Here is a 20,062-nt window from a genome sequence, read left to right on the forward strand (position 1 = left end):
CCCTCCCCAAAGAAAAACCACTACCTTCCCTCTCCAGCATTGTCGTTGATATTGCCCAGCACTCTGTGGTCGCCCGCAGGAACACGCGTCACTCCGCAAGCGTGAATGCACACACATGGCAGCACGTGTCCGGCGTAACCCCCTGCCGGCCACACTCACAGGGCACACTATTGGAACGCGGACGCTTGCAAGCCACGGGGCGGGGGGGGATTTGTTTGTTAGTTAGACTTTAGCAGACGTTGCGAGTCAGTGTCTCCCTGCTGCAATGAGCAAGGGGGCGGCGGTTATGTGGCCGGGTGGCCCTGTGGCTACAATGACCAACCCCCCTCACCCGCAATAGAATGGCAGCAAGTTACAAGCCTGGCCAGTGAGTTGTCCCAACCCCTGACCATCCCATCACACCAGATTAAAAAAAAAAAACATGACCCCCGAGTTACACTTTATGAAACGGTTAATAACGGTTACAAAACGCGCCATCGACATTAAAGTTGTGGGCTCCATTGGCGGCCCTGAACCAGTGGTCAACATTCCACGTTACCATGGCAGTGGGCCACTCTCTTCACATGAAGAATACTACCGACGTCCTGCCAAGGAGTTCTCATTTTTTTAGACCCCAGAGAGATGATACGATTCGACCCTTTACCGAGATTTCAAAGAACACCCAATAGATCTCTCTAACCCCCACAGTGCTGCACAACTGGTAAGATGGCTGATGGTGAAAGTATATGTCTTAGTTGACAAACAGCACAGGTGCTTGGGTACCGCAGAGCACAGCGAACAGTGCACACATGCAAATGTTGATTTCTGACACCAGGGTCATGACCCCGGGGGGGGGGGTGTGGGAGGTTGTGTGTGGGGGTTTTCTAGACGTGTTCACGTGGACAGGAGTCCTGCCAAGTAGTGCATGTGCATGCTGGTGTACATGTGTGAGCCTGGAGTATGAAGTGCGGAGCGGCAGTGTAGCTGTTATCGTGCTGCGCTACGAACCCGGCAAGCCCAATACTGTCAAGGCTATAAGGGGGGGATCTTTGTGGGGAAGATGCTACCAGCCAGTTAATGGCAGCTGCCTTCCAGTAACAACACGAGGCAGAGGAGCAACGCTCACAATAATGAGTTCAGGGCTGGGTGGATAAAACACAGCGAGTTGGCAGAGGTGGGAGTACGGGACGTGTATTTGCCAATTATCATCTCAGTAAAACCATAACATGCGGGTCTGTCCCATGACTCCATGCCAGTGAGCTTTCACCATTTCAGATGGATATTGGTGTACCAAGCCTGGCACAAGCACATAAGTTACAAAATTGCCACTTGAGCGGCTGTTGTTTAAGTGTATGTTCACGTGTGTAAGCGTGTGTAAGCGTGCGTGCACGCGTGTACGTGTGGTCGGCAAGTGCTTGCATGAAGGTATATTTTTGGTAATTGAATTTTTGCCAAAGGCCCCACTTTGATGGCAGCTTTCTGTCGGTCCGCAAAAGCCACGACCGGAGTTTAAAACCCTGCTGCTTTGACAAACTGCTCCGTGCCATCGATGCAGGTCTTTGCATTCCATTGCTACAGGGCACCACCCCTGCACAGCTGCAGTCCTCATCACATCCTCGCGTCTCTACGTCATCACTCCTCCACCCTTTGATGGTTCCACTCTTATATTTCCATTAGTTTCCCTCTAATATGCCAAAGTTATCCTTTAAGTGCAATTGTTTTTTTTCTTCTAACAGCGACTGCAACGAGCACAATTCCTGTTTGCGTTATCCCACGTGTGTCTTATGGGATTATTAGAAACACATGCCTCAACATGCTCCTTTTAAGTGGTGATGGGTTTTTTTTAATGATTCAACGCGACTACTTGTTTACTGGCTTACGTTACGCCGGGACAAAAACAACGCGCGGATCACATGAACTCATCGCAACTTTCATAGCAACGCCGTCCAAAAGCGGCAGCATGCCATCGAGACGCTACGATTAAGAATGATGATACATAACTGGCAGAAAAAAAAGACAGAGGATGTTTTAGGAACCTTGAATTAAAATGCACAGGCCATGTGGCACTTTGGTTCAAGTGCTCGACTCACAAAAAAAAGGTTGCCAGTTTAAATCCCGGTCGTGGGATGGTCATCATCTCGATAGGTGACCCTGATGAAATAATCAACATTCCACATTCCATTGGCAGGGGAAAATCTCTACATTATGTACAGTATGCATGTTTAACTTCTTTCCCACCGTACGTAGACAACCGTGCTAATCGGAGATGCGAGGCGGGGAAGGACAACAAACTAAACACAAAAAGTAGTTTTAAAAAAATTAGTTTTCAATCGAAATTTAAGAGTGCAAAGCTGCAGTGCCTTCCTAATACCGGAAGAGCGTTCCAGGCGGCACCAGCCACCGCGCCGCACAGCAGCGTACCAAATGGCTATTCCTGTTGCATTATAAACCTGCTTCGAACACGAAGCAGCGGGTGAAAAAAAGGGTTGCTTCTCGGTACGCGACGTAACGACCGCCTTAGCAACTGCTCGTCTGTGAATAATCGCTGAATTAGCACCAGCCGGGAGGAGCACAATGAGGCGTGTTGAGATACCGAGTGCGAGCCGCCAAGCAGCAACTTACGGAGGCAAGGATTTCGGTTTGCGCCGGACGTGTAATGATTCCCCCCTTCCCATCCATCTCCTCCGCAATTCAATGAGCCGTCATTATTCCGCATCACGATTCGACTCACAATTACGTGCCATTGCCCTTGCGACGATTTGCAGATTTACGTGGGTACGACTAAAAAAAGGCTATCCACATGTCAACTTCAAGGTTTTTGGGCACCACGTTGTAAATTGTGGTCTTAAATAATTTCTCAAAGTCACTGCCCCTTACTATCCTGTAGAAGCACCACTTCCCAATTTTTTTACATACAATTTAAATATATATCTGATAAAGGGGAGTGTTTGTAATGAACGTGAAGAGGTTTTTATAGGAAGTAATCAATTCTTTCACACGGAATACAAAGTATATATCCTCACCGTGCCTTTGATTAAATGATCATGAACGTGCCCGATCTTGTCAAGAGGCTAAGGAGGCTGCAGGCTGGATAGTGCTTGTATGAGTGAGCACGACGCACAAACAGGTTGTTATAGGCTGCGTGGTAGGCAGCAAAGGGCAGCTGCAGAAAAATACATTGTTATACTGTACTGCTGTGCTCATATATGCTCCCTGCCTTCACCAACCCACACAAAGCAGTGGCACGTTGTGGGCAAGCCGGCATCCAGCAGTGCAAAAACAACCACAAGTTCGCCTTGACCATGAGAATACATTTTAATTGCTCAATAGTTACATCACTAAAGCCACGAGTGGAATCGGTGACTCCTGCTTGGGCTGCTTTTGGCAGCGAGCACTGGGCATGCATCCAGGTGGAGCTGACCACCACTGTGACTATTGTGCCACGGTGGCGAGATGTTAACTACCTCGCCTGGTTCGTCGGTTCGATCCCGACCCCGACGCCTGCTGTATATTCGCGTGTTCTCTCCGTGGTCGCGTGGATTTTTCTCCCTCCACAATTAGCATAAACGTGGGTTTAGAGTATTTGGCTGCTATACATTTTGACAATCAGGAAATGGGCCTTACCTGGTAAAATAAAGAGTTTAGTTCATTGTGTTCAGTGGCCATGCATGTTGTGGCTCTGAGTACAGGCGAATGCAGATTTGTATTATGCATCCATTTGCATTTGTGATCTTTCAAATGTTACCAACATTCCCGAACAAAAGTACAAAAGGAGCTCACTCAACTCCACCTCCCCTCCCCCATCCTCCCCATTGTTCAAAAAGTTAATTAAAATGCTGATTCGCGTCCAGAGAGCTTTATTTACATTTTAGTTACTTTTAACAAGAGGCTGCTTGACTCTATTTCCCCCACAGTACAAATATGGTCTTTGTACTCATTACAAATTCTGTTTTTAAAAAAGAAATCACACAATCCCTTCATTAGTCACGGACAACTTTTCTTGAGTTCTGATTTAATCACTGATTAACTTTGAAGCTGAATCCTTGTTAACAAAAAAAGGGGTCTTCGTCCCTCTCCCCTCCCCAAAGGCCACACAGACACATCGTGGCTGCACCTACAACTTCAAACAAATCGCCCCTGTTGAAGATTACAGCTGCCTCGACGACTGGCGGCTCTGGACTGCCCGTCTAGGCTACACGTACTAAGAGGAGTTTATTTTAACTTTGCGCCGAGCCTCTAAAGAGGTGGTTCTTAACCTTTACTGCATGCAGCCTTGCAACCCTTTTGATCTTAATCGTAAAAAAAATATGTTAATGTATTGGCTTGATGAAACAAAGCAGTTGTACTTAGGTGCCCATGCTCAATTTGTGTTTCGATGATCTACCTTCTAAAAAAATCTGGTCACAGAAAGGGCATCTCGCACACCCAGGTGAAGAATCACCGCTCTTGACTTTTTAGGAAAGCTCGCTTAATTTTTGATTTTGCTTGTGAGAAGAAAACAAAAGTATCCGGAGAAAGGCCAAGCATAAGTATGTATGTTGAACTTCTTTCACACCGTACGGAGCCAACCGTTCTAATAGATGCGGGAGGACAACGAACTCACAGAAAGCAGTTCTAAAAAAAATAGTTTTCAATGTAGAACGTGGTCCAGATGCCCAATTAATTGACTACCAAAACTTTTTTTGTTTTGTTTTAAATAAACCTTACCTAAATTTTGTTTACGTTTTAGAGAATTCAATTGGAGGGGGGGGGGGTCACAAGACATCTGGACCACCCGTCCACCCTGCAGATTTAAAGTGCATAGCTCAAGTGGCTTCCCAATATCTTAAGGAGAGAGCGTTCCAGACGGCCTCAGAAGCGCGACTGAAATAGCGCGATGCGGTATGAAAGGATAATACTCGAACATGGACACACACTGCAGCAGCCCAACGGGCTAAAGCACTCACTTTCATCACGGGCACCGTTTTGTGATTGAAAAACACATGGGAACGGTTAATTAATTAGTTTCAAGTTGTGTACGTTGTATGTAATTGGTTAGATGGTCTTGGCAGCCACTAGTTGCATGACTGCGTATGTTGATTTTCTTTGACGATTTTTTTTTATTCTTTAATCGAATTGTGAGAATTATCTGATCCTGAGGTGGGCGCATCTTTACACACCTTGCAATGGGTCTTTACTCAAACAATAGCTTCATATATTGTTTATGTAATATTACTGTGCTAATATCAGAGTTGATGATGTTTGGAGAGTTGAGTGACTGGGCAATCCAGTGGATATCTGCTGGGTTTACGAACCCGCCCCGAACCTTCGTGCCGCCGCTAAAAACGGCGTAACGCTACGTGTGCAGGAAAGACGCTGAACGTATTACAAAGACCCCCCCCCCACCACCTCCGATGAAAGTCCAACTTCGTTTAAAATAACCGGGGCTGGGCCGACCCTCGCGAGGGTTTACAGGGTATTTTACTTTACGTGCTGCATTGGGGGTGTTAAGAGGGGTGAGTGGGTGTAAGAGGGGTGTTTAGCAGTGCGGTGTGGAGAGGGGTGGTATAGAAACGACTTCGAACAGTCCTTCTGCCTCAACCACCCTGCTAATAGAGCCCCTTTACAAATGAGCTAATTCCCAGAAATCTGGAACACAGCCACCGCCATCATTATCTGCGCCACATGCCCACAGTCTGCCACCTCGGTGGCCCTAGCATTCAATGAGTTGAAGCAACAAAGCAACAATCAAAGCCACTCCGCACAGAGAGAATGCACCATCTAAAACAAGCACACACAACAGGCCTTCATGGCCCACGCTGATGATGCCACCATACCCTTGGCGTGTTTCCTTTACAATCAACACCCAAACTGCAAATTTCATCTATTGGTTTGAGTTCTCCCCTCAGTCATCGAGGTCTGGGTACTGCTCCCATGCCTGTCTCAGCAACCAGCCCTCATCCGTCCCGCTCATTGCAACCTCCTCTACCTGATTATGCCTAAAACACGTTTTCTTGGTATGTTCTGTTTCTAACTTCAAATTGCTTATCCTATCATAGCATAACAGTCCAAGCATCCAACACCTATGTTCAAATGCCAGGAGCTGTTTTTCGAATTGAAGTACACTTGTTATTCGAAGGCTAATTTGGCAATTATCAAATCAAAATTGTACCTTCTGTCATAAAGCTCCAACAACACAGTGAGGTTTCATTCGGCCTTTTTCAGTTGAAAATATAAACCAAGTGTTGGTATCTTCAACCTGCAAGAGTCAGCAACTGTGTATATGCCAGAGTGTGCTGGTGCAGCGGTGCCATCGTGGTTAGTGCACTGCACTACGATCACAGCGGTCTGAGTTAAATTTCTGGCCACGGCTAACATCAGTGACGAAGATATAAACTGGCCCACGGTTTCCCTTAGGTCAGCCGTAACTCAGTACCTGGCGCAATGTGTTAACATAAGCACCAGAAAGACAAAGGCAGCCAGGCATGGTTCTGGCAATGACATTCAAGTATTTTTTTGTCTTTGTACCAGGATATGCATTGCAATGTGTGTATATGTATGTATGCAAAAGCAAGTCCTTGCTTCATAGGTGATTGTTAACAGCACTTGCCCCAACAACAACGTATGTAGGCTATATGAGATATTTTTTTAATCTTTGGTACTGTGTGTGTGCTATTAGAAATACAGTATAACACTGCACAAATTAACATCAGCACTGTCACAGTTGTAAACAACACACTTAATAGCTGCAAGGCACTTGAGGCCAAGCAACGTTAAGCAATTACACCGTCACCCACTCTACCCAGTGCCACTCGCGTTTAAATCGGTGCGAACGTCATTAGAATTACTGCCGCGTGTTGGCATACGTGCTCAGAGTGGCGAATCTTTTGTTCCCTACTCAACCCACGGTTACAAACCGCCGCAACGAGAGACCGTAGAGTCATCAGCAGCAGCAGCAGCTATTGATACCTTAAACCTGAGTCGGCCTCCCCGTGGGTCAACTCAGCCTAAAAAAATGCACCCGATGCAGTTCCATTAAATTCATGGACATTGGTGGGCGCGTGTTTTGCTGCACACACCAGTTAGCCGACTATAATAGGTGCTTGCTAACACTGCCTACCCCACGAGTCTATTTGGAAGATAACATGTGTTGGTACAATTATCTTTGAGAGGGTGTATCTCTGTGTGCGCCTCCGCCTAATCGCGATTTAAAAGTCGGAGTCATGTGCATTGTAGAAAACTGGAGTAGAATAACAGTAGTTTAGTTAACAGTCGAAAGTTTAAAAAAATTCCGTGTTCAAAAATCAGAGGCAATGTTAAATCTCCATAGCTCCCTGTCCCGCCAGAGTGAACGATGACAAATCCACGTTTCTAGTTGTTCAAGTGTACCATAAGCAGGGTGAGATAACTATATTTAGGGCATTATCAAATACTTCCTGATACAGTGACCCTAACCAATAATGCTGTATCATGCCTGACCAGATGCTGTCTTTCTCAAGCAACGGCACACGCTGAATACAATACAAGCCATGCCGAGTGGTAGTTTTGCTTATTTCAACAGAAAACTGAATGTAGCTGTGGTTGAAGTTAGCCTGGGGTGTCTGTGTATCCTGCAAATGTTTTAGACTCTTTTAAAAAAACAATGCAACCTTTTAACATGCTAAGCACCTTACATTGACCTTCTTGTCTGCCTAATAATTTGCCTAGCACACACAGATGCCAAGGTTGGCCTCGCAGGCCTGTTTGGGTTCGTGTGGTCAGACAGCATCTATGGAGACAAGGAAACGTTGAAGGCCGCCATCACACAGCTTGAGTCACTGTAATCCCATCTAGGACCCATTCTTGACCACAGCAAATACTCATTTGAGGCAGAGTCATCCTAGAGGAGGCCCAAGTCAGTTGCAGATGCTAATAATTACGACTGTTGTGCTTCAAGAATCGAGCTTCAATCAACCACTGTTATGTTGTCTACCGGCCGAGTCGCCCTTAAGAAATAGCTTCTAAGCTCAATGAGCTTTACTCGGGGAAATAAATTTCTGAATAAAAACTTTCGATTGTAGAACTGTAAACTTACATTACCACGACACCCACCACTAAGCACATACACGTGGCAAAGATCTCCCATTTGTCCTTATAGACCTGCTGGAATACATCATATTAGCAAGGATCTATTTAATCCTGAACAACACACAATGAAGTAGAGTACACAGCATCACGCAGGTCCAGCCAACCCTTATTTTATTTGTAGCGATGTTTGATGATTCTGTGTACTCACATAGGCTGAGTCAGACCGAAGCAGACCCAAGTCAACTTTACAAACCACATTTTGTTGTTGATAATTACAAGTGTAATATTGTATGGCCAGGAAATTTGACTTGAGTTGCTGGTGTCAAGAGTATGGCGATGTGAACGTGTATCCCGTTGTTACAAAAAACACACTCATTGGCTGGCGGTGCTTGGGTGCTAGACTGAGAAAGTCACGTGGAAATATTTTACAAGTTTAGCTGCTGAAGGAGCATTGCACCTTAATTAGGAAATGGATACCGTGTGACCGAATGCCAAAAACTTAAAATACAAAAGTTTGACAATGATATGTCCATCTTTATACAACCTCTACAGAACATACCACTGCAGAACCTGCCACATGTCTGCACAAGGGACATCTTAAGCAGTATGGAAAATGTGTTCGGACAATACGTTAACATGTTGTCAATTAGTTGGCAATGAAGACATTCTACAAATGCACACTTGAAAAAAGTGCAGAACGTGGACTCGTTATGAGTAGTTCAGCAGTGCTTCATTCATTTGTGCGCATGCTTTATCAGTCTTCTACGTTGTACGGCTAATGTTAATGTTGAGAAACAGCTATCATTTTACACTGACGTAGTTGAGCCAGGATAACTTCGTTAGGAGTACCTCCGATTAGCACGGTTGGCTACGTACGGTAGAAAGAATTTCAACATATATACAGGAGTAGCAGAGTGGTGCATCGATGCTGTGATGCTTCCTCCTTCATGGGGCGCCACGGTGGCGAGATGTTAACTACCTCACCTGGTATACAGGATGTTGTGGGTTCGATCCCGACCCTGACACCTGCTGTATATTTGGAGTTCGCATGTTCTCCCCGTGGTCACGTGGATTTTTCTCCAAGTCCTCCGGTTTTTACCTCCACTCGACCACGGGGAGAACATCCAAACCCTAAACATACAGACGTCAGGGTCGGGACTGAACCCAGGGTCAGGATCGAACCCACGACCTCCTGTATACCAGGCATGGTGGTGAACATCTCGCCACCGTGGCGCCCTGGGACATCTGTGAAAAAAAGAGCTTCACAGCTCATCGAATTTCTCCAGAATAACTCAAGATTCTGATTCTATGAACACTCATGACTCCCCCCACGGGCACACATGACCAGGGGGAGGAGAGGGGGCCAGGTTTGGGGGTGGGTCCACGTCCCGTTTTGCAGACACGGCCCAAAACGACGCGGGCAAACGCAAACACCGCGTCCCGCTGCCCACAGAGAGAGAGCCCCTCACGTGCCCGCTCTCGCCAATCCATTTCCGCCTCGCTCACAAACAGAAGGCGTTTTTTTGCTTTACAAAACAAATGTCCAACACGAGAGCACACATCGCACTCTGAATACACACAACTGTCGTAAAACAAGCGAGACATCTTGCTCTCAGATCCCAAGCTCCCTCTTTGCCTGTACTTTGCCCTCGGGTGCTGTTTTATTGTCTCTGGTGAGTCGTGAATTGTCCTCTGCTCGACTCGGCGAGTGTGGTGGGTTGTACGGCATTGCGAATGCGTTCGCGCATGTACGTACGTATGTATATGGAGGAGGCTCATGAAGGATGCTACTAGGCAGGTGGAGGCAGTCGCCCTCCAGCAACAACGGAGGGTAGAGCGACGCTCACAACAACGAGCGGAGCGCCGGGTGCTAAAATGCAGCACGTTGGCACCATCTCATTCATGGCACCTGGGTCTGTTTCATGATCTCTTGTCAGCGAGCCTTCGACACTTGACGTGGCCTCAAAGTGCACCTGGCTTGGCACAGGCGCCGTGGTGATGTCACCGTCACTTAGTGGCGAATGACGGATATTGATATTTGGTACATATGGTGAACAGCTTTAAACCGTGCTAAGCGCACGTGCAATGTCATGAATTCTCCTTGGCGATGCACAAATGACTCCACCCTCACACTACGTAAGCAAATACAGTTGCTGCAGTTCACATAATGGCTCCATTTTCCGAACTTTCTTAAGTGTGCGTTTGTACAAAAATGTTCTCATACACCAACGGAAACTGCTTAAGTACTAAAGCGTTCTCTTTCAGACGTTCTGACAAACTAGCCAAATGCAGGCTAGCCTAATGCAATAGGAGGAAATTGTACGTTCCGTATGGAGGTGACAAAGACACAATTGCTAAGCTCCCGTATTGTAAGATTTGCAATGATGGACCATTGCCCAAAACGTTGCATATGACATATATAATTTTTAAGGCCAGAGTGTTATTGACGACAGTGTTGTGGTTCCCGTGTTGCAAGGGTTGGCATGTGGATGTGGTAGTGTATTAATTATTTTGTATTAATCTGCCAGTCATCTCAGTCAACCCATGGCACCTGGGTCTCTGTCCCGTAACCTCCTGTCAGCGAGCCTTCGACACTTCAGGTGCCCTCCAAGTGCACCTGGCCTGGCACAGACGCCGTGGTGACGTTCACAGTCACTTCGTGGAGAATGGCGGGTATTGGTATGAATTAATACACTACGATGATTGCTATGTTACAATCTTAAATGAGTAATGTTTGGGGGGTTCATTTTTCAAAATTTGGCAAAAAATGTACTCGACTAGCAGACAATAGTTGCGTGTTTATGTGTGTGTCTGTGGGTAATGGGGAGCGGTGGTGAAGCGGTTAGCGCGCCGAGTTCGATTCCCGTTCACGGCCAACACCAGTGACGATTATCTGAACCGGTCCTGGGCCTCAAATGAGTACCTGGTGCGGTGTGTAAACATCGCCACTGGGGACAGAAAGCCGGTCGGGCGTGGTGCTGGTCACCCACCCCCTCGTGCACCGTTCCTGCCTTCATAGGTACTATACCCTAAGAGCACTTACCCCAACAGCCTGTTAAGGATACACGGGGGATCTTTGTCCTTGTATTAATTAAAGTGCTGACATTTCAACAGCTAAACATGTAACATTTCAACGCGACTTCCCCACTCTGCCTCCTTTCCGGCCAGCAACCGCAATCCAACATACAGAGCAAACTCAAGTTTTTCTCCGCACAAAATAATACGTTAGGATCATCAGAGTATAACACTGAGGTTTTACGAGTCCTGTTCACACACAGCTTAAGCTAAATGTCAAAGTGTCCTCCACGTTATACGAATTACTGGATGCTTAGCTCATTGCTGGTACTAAACCAGGTGTGTGTAAACTCCACGTTTCTATGGTAGAAAGCAGAGTTCACGGAACACAATTCGAGCACCTTTGACTTCCCTAAACAAAAGAGATTGCAATCCCGCATTCCCATGGTGCAATAAATTCATTAACACAACTACTTCTGACGTCCAACCATCTTAGAGCAGCTTCAGCGTTTACAAGACCGGGCCCACTACAACATGTTCTATGTTGTACAACTCCCACCAGTGTTTGATCTCCAGCACTAAGCGCTGCAGGCTCGGCAAGCTGGTACTGTTTTATCGACCCCCGGACAGACCAAGATGAGGATCGTGGTTATGAGTCGATGCTAAACCACAACTTTTCAATTAATGGTCTCAACAATTGTCGCGTGCAACTGTTCTGAGTTTTGTATGATCAGGCACTTGAAGGGTTGCATTCATAGATCGGCATACAAGGATGGGGCCTAAAGCCAATACGGTGGTTATTGGTGATAATGCGACTTGAATACTACAGCAGACCTTTTTTGTTAAGGACGTAAGAGGAAAACCCCAAGTCAGGGTGTTGGTGAAATTATGAAGATCATGGTCTAGCAACGGAAAGGAAGCGACAGCGAAACACGGTGGCCAATTTGACCCATTGATCTTGCATCTCGACTGAAAGACTTTGTTTTATCATGTTGCAAGTACTGCATTGAATTGGGAACCTGAGAATGGCAGCGGCTGCGTGCCGGGACACGTCGTCCGCTCTCTGCTCGAACGCCTTCGCTCAGAGCAAAGAATTAAGACGTTACAGTGCCGAAGAAGAAACATGCAATCGCATTACACTAACGAGGAAAGAGAGACACGTTTGCACCGTGCATGTTGTTATTATTCGTGCTCAAGTATCTTTAAGAGCGCGTAGAGGAGAGAGAAAGAGTTGTGTGTGTGTGTGTGCACACATCGTGACGACGCCTTAACCCCGCATTGTAATGCGCGGCCCGGCAACTTGCAGTTTGTAAAAATCAATAACCAATAACTTCAGCGCTGTTCAGCTCTCTCAGCTGCACAGCGTGTTGGCATTAACATCTGTGTCACGTATAACAAGTCTTTAAAAGTTAAATCTTCCAAAAATATATTATTTTTTAAAAGTGTATAAAGGGGCCGAAGGGTCGAAAATGTGTGGGTGGCGGGGCCTTGTTTGGCTACCGAGCGCCTCGCACCTTCGCCCGCGGGAAATCCAGGCGAGAACGGTCAAGCGGAGCAGACCCGAACCGGAGATAAAACATCGACACTCACCTGAAGTCCGTGGTGGTGTGCGGGTCCCGGGCATCGGGGAATTCCTCAACGATTACAATGCAAACTACAGCACTGTAACACGAGACGCCTCAAAGCCCAGAGAGACACGTGTTTCTGTTCGCGAGCACCTATTCAAGCCGGCGTGGGGCACGTCGGCAGGCGGGTGGTGTGGACAGGAACCACGCCCGCCCGCCTTTGTCTCCCCAGTTGCTGCTGTTTACACACAAGCAGAGTTAACTTCGCGGAGAATGCCGCAGACAGGATTATAAGTCACTCAGCGCTCACCATATGCAATACTGGGTCTGTGCAAACAGCACACATGCAGAGTAACACACTAAGCCAAAGCTGCCGAGCATCACCTATGAAGTCCGACACGGCACACGAGGGGGGTGGGTGACCAACATCACGCCCGACCGCCTTCGTCTCCCTAGTGCTGACGATTGCACGCCACAGCAGGAACTAGTTTACGGCTGAGTCGACCCTGGGGGAAGCTCATGACCGGTTCGAATATTCGTTGTCACTGTTATTGGTCCGTGAGCGGTAATCGAATTCGGTTCGTGGCGCAGTGCGCGATCCGCTGCTCCCCCATATGCACAGTAAACACGTATGCACATACACCCATACACATGCACCCATACACGTGCATAATGCACACACGTGCACTGCGTACACACAGCCCGTACACGATTGTGGCGAGCGCTGTTTGCGCCGACCTAATAAACCAGCCACAAACAAAGCCGACAATCGCCACTCACCCCGAGCACGACGGTGAGGTTACCACGGCGCTTGTGCCAGGATATGTGCACTTTTGAGGCGGCCACGTGAAGTGTAGAAGGCTGTCGCTGCTTGCAGGAGGTCACGGGACTGACCCATGTGTTACTTGACTGACGGAGACGACTGGAATATGCAACAACCTGGAAACTCCACACTGCCCCCAACTTGCGGTAGCGTTAGCCGCCCGGCGCTGCGCTCGTTGTTGTGAGCGTAGCGCCTCCGCCCCCCGCCGCTGCTGCTGGAGGGCGACTTCCTCCAAGCTGCCCAGTAACAGCAGCAGCAGCAGCAGCGTCCTTCACGAACTTCCTCCACATAAGCCGATTTTAAACCAGTCACCGGCAAATCCACTCAGCTCTACACCCCCCTGTAGCGCGCACCAGTCCACCTCGTCTCTAGCCCGTGCCGCGCTCGTTTAGCCCCCTCGATCCAACCAAACAGAAGCTGCCTGGGCATGCGGTGGCTATGCCATGCGGTGCTTCGTGACCCAGCCTGGCCATGCGGTGGCTATGCCATGCGGTGCTTCGTGACCCAGCCTGGCCATGCGGTGGCTATGCCATGCGGTGCTTCGTGACCCAGCCTGGCCATGCGGTGGCTATGCCATGCGGTGCTTCGTGACCCAGCCTGGCCATGCGGTGGCTATGCCATGCGGTGCTTCGTGACCCTGCCTGGCCATGCGGTGGCTATGCCATGCGGTGCTTCGTGACCCAGCCTGGCCATGCGGTGGCTATGCCATGCGGTGCTTCGTGACCCAGCCTGGCCATGCGGTGGCTATGCCATGCGGTCCTACTTGACCCAGCCTGGGCATGAAGTGGCTATGCGGTGGCTATGTCATGCGGTGCTTCGTGACCCAGCCTGGCCATGCGGTGGCTATGCCATGCGGTGCTACTTGACCCAGCCTGGGCATGAAGTGGCTATGCGGTGGCTATGCCATGCGGTGCTTCGTGACCCAGCCTGGGCATGAGGTGGCTATGCCATGCGGTGCTACTTGACCCAGCCTGGGCATGAAGTGGCTATGCGGTGGCTATGCCATGCGGTGCTTCGTGACCCAGCCTGGGCATGAGGTGGCTATGCCATGCGGTGCTACTTGACCCAGCCTGGCCATGCGGTGGCTATGCCATGCGGTGCTTCGTGACCCAGCCTGGGCATGAGGTGGCTATGCCATGCGGTGCTTCGTGACCCAGCCTGGGCATGAGGTGGCTATGCCATGCGGTGCTACTTGACCCAGCCTGGGCATGAGGTGGCTATGCGGTGGTTATGCGATGCGGTGCTACTTGATCAAGCCTGGGCATGAGGTGGCTATGCCATGCGGTGCTTCGTGACCCAGCTTGGCCATGCGGTGGCTATGCCATGCGGTGCTACTTGACCGAGCCTGGGCATGAGGTGGCTATGCCATGCGGTGGCTATGTCATGCGGTGCTACTTGACCCAGTCTGGCCATGCGGTGGCTATGCCATGCGGTGCTTCGTGACCCAGCTTGGCCATGCGGTGGCTATGCCATGCGGTGCTACCTGACCCAGCCTGGGCGGGCATGCGGTGGCTATGCCATGCGGTGCTACTTGACCCAGCAAGCAAACGCAGCCTCCCTCGCCTGCCAGAAGAGCTCACGGATGGGAACCGCGTCCTTGGCTGTGTGACAGGGAAGTCCTTTGCTCCCCCCAAAACTATTTACCATTTTGATCGTGTACTGTATAGGTAGTTCGAGAAGCCTATCGTGGCTTGCAGCAGTCGAATTTCCATTCTATCTGGTACACATGTAACGGTGGGGGGGGGGGGGGTCGACGCAGGTGTTAAGTTGATGGACGGCTCCCTACTGGTCAACCATGTTACGTGTATGCTGATGACCCGACAATCGCTGCTCACTCTGACAAGTTGGATACGTTGCTAGCCGAAGTTGGCTGGATCTTTGCCACATAAGATGTTGTGGGAGGGGACCTGACCGCCAGCCCTACCAAAACAACCGCCCCGGGTACACTGTGTTATTGAACACCTTACCCCCAGATTTCCATACACGTACAACACTTTTATAAATCCACTGCTGGATGAGAGCATCGGCCACGCTTATGCATCCTATCTCGTAAGCTAAGCAGGGTCTTGAGCCTCTGGAATAATTGCTCGGGTGGATGTAAATTGCAGCATGAGCAGCAGCGGATGAGTTAAGCAAAGTCCATTGTGTGTGGTTTTATGTGTAGTACAGTACTTCTATGCTCCCCGCTCTCACGAAATCTCAATAACTATAGTGGGAGACGTATGGTCACAACCCACACACACATATCTAGCACTTGCACACACACATTAATGATGCGCAGGAGTAAACACAAGTTTGTCTTGAATCAAACACAAACGTGTGGCGCCCTCACCTCGTCACCTTCACTGCGGAGCTCCACGCGATGAGGCGGTCGAGGAGTTGGGATGAGGACGAGATGGATGGAGGAGGAGGTGGTGGGGATCACTAAAGTGGTGAGTTGCCTTGTCGAGGGGAGAGAGAAGTGGCAGTGATTGTAAAGGCACGAGGTGGTGAAGAGATTGAGCAGAATAGAGGAGGTTAAAGAGGCTGACGGCGGGAATCGGAGCGAAGTTTATGAAGTTTGTGTTTGTTGTTTATGTTGGTGGAAGTGGCGCTGAGAAACCAGGGAGATTTTAGCAACACTGCAGGAGCTGCAGGTGGGGACGACTGAGGACAAGGGGATGGTGAAAGAACGATGATGATGATGATGTAGACGAGGTGACGGAGAGAGAAGTTGTGGGTGAGTGGAGGGAGAAAGATGCAGCGGAGCAACTGGGAGAGCTCAGCAAGGGGAAGCAGAAGGCTATGACCTGGAGAGAGAAGATTACAAGATGAGGTGGTGTGGTGATGATGATGAAGCAGAGGAGGTGGATGAGGAGGTAGGGAGGTCCGGGTGATGGACCCAGGATGTTGATGTTGCGGCCCGTGCAGTCCAATCGGCTTCTTTAAGTCCCTCCAGGAGCGAGTGGCAACAGCAGAATCAGCAACTGGGCAACTGCAGCAGGCGTCGTGACGAGAACAAAGGTTCTGATGATGTTGTTGATGTTGTTGCTGCTGCTATTGATGATGGTGGTGGTGGTGAAGCCGATTTTGCAAACGCACGAGTGCTGCGTGACGTCACTCAAGCCGCGGCACCGCGGCCCGACCCGGCGCGGCCACTACGCGATGAACAAATAGTTCCGTCGTCAGCAAACTTACACTTGCAAATACTCAATGCAACAGCAGCAGCAGCGACAACAAAAACACACACGCAGACAAGTGCACACATGCTACAAGTGCCGATGGATTACACATTCGTCATTACGGCAGCGCTGTAATTGTGTGTGCGGAGCCTGGGTGCCTCCGCTGCGAGCAGCTGTACGGGGAGGTGAGTGCGGTGTATCCCTCCGCGGGCGAAGTTATTAAGTGAAATTAAAATTTCATTTCTAAATAGATAAAGCAAATTTAAATTGGAACAAATATACGTGTGAACAAGGGTAAAAGGGGCTGCACATGACACATCGATAACGTCGCGATAAAATATTAATTCGAAAGTTTAAAAATTTACAAATTTACATCTGTAATCTCCCCCTTAAAGACACGGGCGACATCATCCCATGCGGTGACTGCGCACATTTTATTTGATTTCTAACAGACAACAGCGACGAACGCGAACGAACAAGCGAGCTCGGTCAACTCTCCTAACTAACAACTCCAACGCTGTCATTTGACTCGCTCGCTTGTTTGTGTGATTTTCTAATAAAATGCAAAACAAACAGCGAGGTAACCGCACATTAAAACGCACTGCACCCACCGCATTGCTTTACACCGCACATCCATCGGGGCCACTTGGGGCCACTGCACATCCATTGGGTCCACTTGGGGCCACTGCACATCCATTGGGGCCACTTGGGGCCACTGGGCATCCATTGGGGCCACTGCACATCCATCGGGGCCACTTGGGGCCACTGGACATCCATCGGGGCCACTTGGGGCCACTGCACATCCATTGGGGCCACTGGGCATCCATTGGGGCCACTGCACATCCATCGGGGCCACTTGGGGCCACTGCACATCCATCGGGGCCACTTGGGGCCACTGCACATCCATTGGGGCCACTGGGCATCCATTGGGGCCACTGCACATCTATCGGGGCCACTTGGGGCCACTGGACATCCATCGGGGCCACTTGGGGCCACTGCACATCCATCGGGGCCACTTGGGGCCACTGCACATCCATCGGGGGCACTTGGGGCCACTGCACATCCATTGGGGCCACTGGGCATCCATTGGGGCCACTGCACATCCATCGGGGCCACTTGGGGCCACTGGACATCCATCGGGGCCACTTGGGGCCACTGCACATCCATCGGGGCCACTTGGGGCCACTGCACATCCATCGGGGCCACTTGGGGCCACTGCACATCCATTGGGGCCACTTGGGGCCACTGCACATCCAATGGGGCTACTACACTGCACCTGAATTGGGGCTACTACACTGCACATCTTAGACCTACACTGCATCTGTACTGGAGCTTATCAGTTTTTCAGTTTTCAGTTTCATTAATTTGGTATGGCCCCGAGCCATTCGGCTCTTGAATCCGGTGCAAACGCAACAAAAAAAACGTGAACAAGAAAACTTTTTAAGTGACTATGGGCAAACAGAAAAATCCAGAAAAAAACTGCAAAATCTTTCAGAAAAAAAGCACCGTACACCAATGCTCTAAATTAAAGCCATCATTCTAACTCCGTACTACAACAAACAACACCTGTATGAGAACTACACGGCATCTGTAATGAAGCTACTCTGCAGCTCTATGAAGTGCATTCTTCCAAACCTTGGGATAAACTGAAAATGCATTTAAAGTCCAGTGTACTTTACTTTAGTGTACACAAGAACGGCACATTCACTGACGAGTCACATTAGATCACTTGGAATAGAAATTCCTGCATAGTTGCCAATGCTTTTGGTTCGTAATTTCATCGTTCTTTGACAAGATTCCATCACTTCTACTTATCAAGATGATATCTCACCATGGATGTTTCGTTTTTAAATTTCGCGCTTGTATATATCGTTCTGTTTAAAAGACAATATTTTACTGGTAGGAACCTCCTGGTTACACCAGCCCACATGGATTATTGTGTCCGTCGTGCAGGGAGGGGCTGGGTGGGGAGGGATGGGCTGGGTGGGGTGGGGAGGGGAGGGTGGGGAGGGGTTGGGTGGGGAGGGTGGGGCTAGGTGGGGAGGGGAGGGTGGGGAGGGGCTGGGTGGGGAGGGTGGGGCTGGGTGGGGAGGGGAGGGTGGGGAGGGGCTGGGTGGGGAGGGTGAAGAGGGGCTGGGTGGGGGGTGGGAGGGGTGGGGCTGGGTGGGGAGGGGCTGGGTGGGGAGGGGCTGGTCACCCCGTGGTGCCCTTATAAAACTCAACGTTTAACCTACTCACGCCGGCTTGTGCCCGCCCTCACAGTCGGGCATATTTGCGGAATACACCACGCCGCCGTTGACCCTGGCCATTGACCGAGCAACCCACTGAGCTATAGAGATTTTTTCAGAAGCGACCTGGCTACATATGATAGCTCAACGAAATGACTTAGGGGCCGTCCATAAATGACGTCACACGATTTTGGACGATTTTTGACCCCCCCCCCTCATCGTCAGACGGCGTCACAAAAAATCAGACCCCCCTCAAATATGACGTCACAAAGCTCTGCTCCCCCCCCCCCCCAAAAATGCTTCAAATCGCTTTAAACTATTGTCATTGTAGTGCGTATTTAATGCCCCGCTGCACTCTGATGTTGTAGGAGAAAACATTTATTAATAAGTCTATTTAATTAAGTTGAACGTGTTGTCTATATTTACTTAAAGTTGCGCATTTTGATGTGACGTCACATTTCTCAACCCCCCCCCCCCCTCGTCACACATCGTCACAAATGTCTGACACCCCCCCCCCCCCAGGTGCATGACGTCATTTATGGACGGCCCCTTATCACGTGGAAATTTATGGCAGCGAAATACTCGAATAAACCCACGTTTATTGGCTTAATTGTGCGTGCGCCTGATACTGCGCCGCAAGTCCACTGGGATTTTGGATCTCACTGCACTTGAAATGGAACGGCATCGCTGCTGCTGCTGCATCACATGTCTCTACGGGAGACCCTTGGATATCGCGTAGGTCATCGTTCCTGGAAAGTGCCGCGAAAGCCAAAACCGCGATATTCAAAACCTAAACAATGGTGTTCGGGTACATGGTCACCAAATATAGACACATCAAAATTGAAACAAGCAATGAACTGCGTGCCAAATAAACTAAGAAATGTACATAAACACGTAAAGCCCCTGTACAAACAAAAAACATTCCAAGACATAGAAATGGAATACGGAACCAATACTTAATCGATGATGATCCAATGTGTGTGTGTGTTTGTCCACTAATGGGAAGCCGTAGTGTAGTGGTTACCATACCCGGTCACCCGAGGTGCGGTGGGTAAACATCGCCACTGGGGAGACAAAGGCGGCCGGGCGTGGTGCTGGCCACCCACCCTCTCGTGTGTCGTCCCGGCCTTCATAGGTGCTCGCTAACAGCACTTGTCCCAACAGTCTGGGGGGGGATCTTTGTCCGCGAGATGCTAGGGGGCCGTCCATAAATGACGTCACACGATTTTGGACGATTTTTGACCC

General features: G+C 49.4%; 1 protein-coding gene across 3 annotated transcripts in view; it reads right to left on the bottom strand.

Moving 5' to 3' along the window:
* Window positions 1-16,495, bottom strand: part of LOC133352670 (transcriptional-regulating factor 1-like) — a 79,780-nt gene extending 63,285 nt beyond the window's left edge. The window contains exon 1 of one of the 3 annotated variants that reach the window (XM_061568454.1): window positions 15,761-16,495. The gene's annotated coding sequence lies outside the window, so the exon portion shown is untranslated. Of the gene's footprint in view, window positions 1-12,630; window positions 13,017-13,385; window positions 13,580-15,760 lie in introns of those variants that run through there. The other 2 variants (XM_061568456.1, XM_061568457.1) reach the window with 2 other exon arrangements.
* Between the last annotated feature and the right edge of the window lie 3,567 nt (window positions 16,496-20,062).

This window comes from Lethenteron reissneri, chromosome 41 (assembly GCF_015708825.2).
Source record: "Lethenteron reissneri isolate LAM-NWPU_2019-01 chromosome 41, ASM1570882v1, whole genome shotgun sequence".
NCBI classification, from domain to species: domain Eukaryota; kingdom Metazoa; phylum Chordata; class Hyperoartia; order Petromyzontiformes; family Petromyzontidae; genus Lethenteron; species Lethenteron reissneri.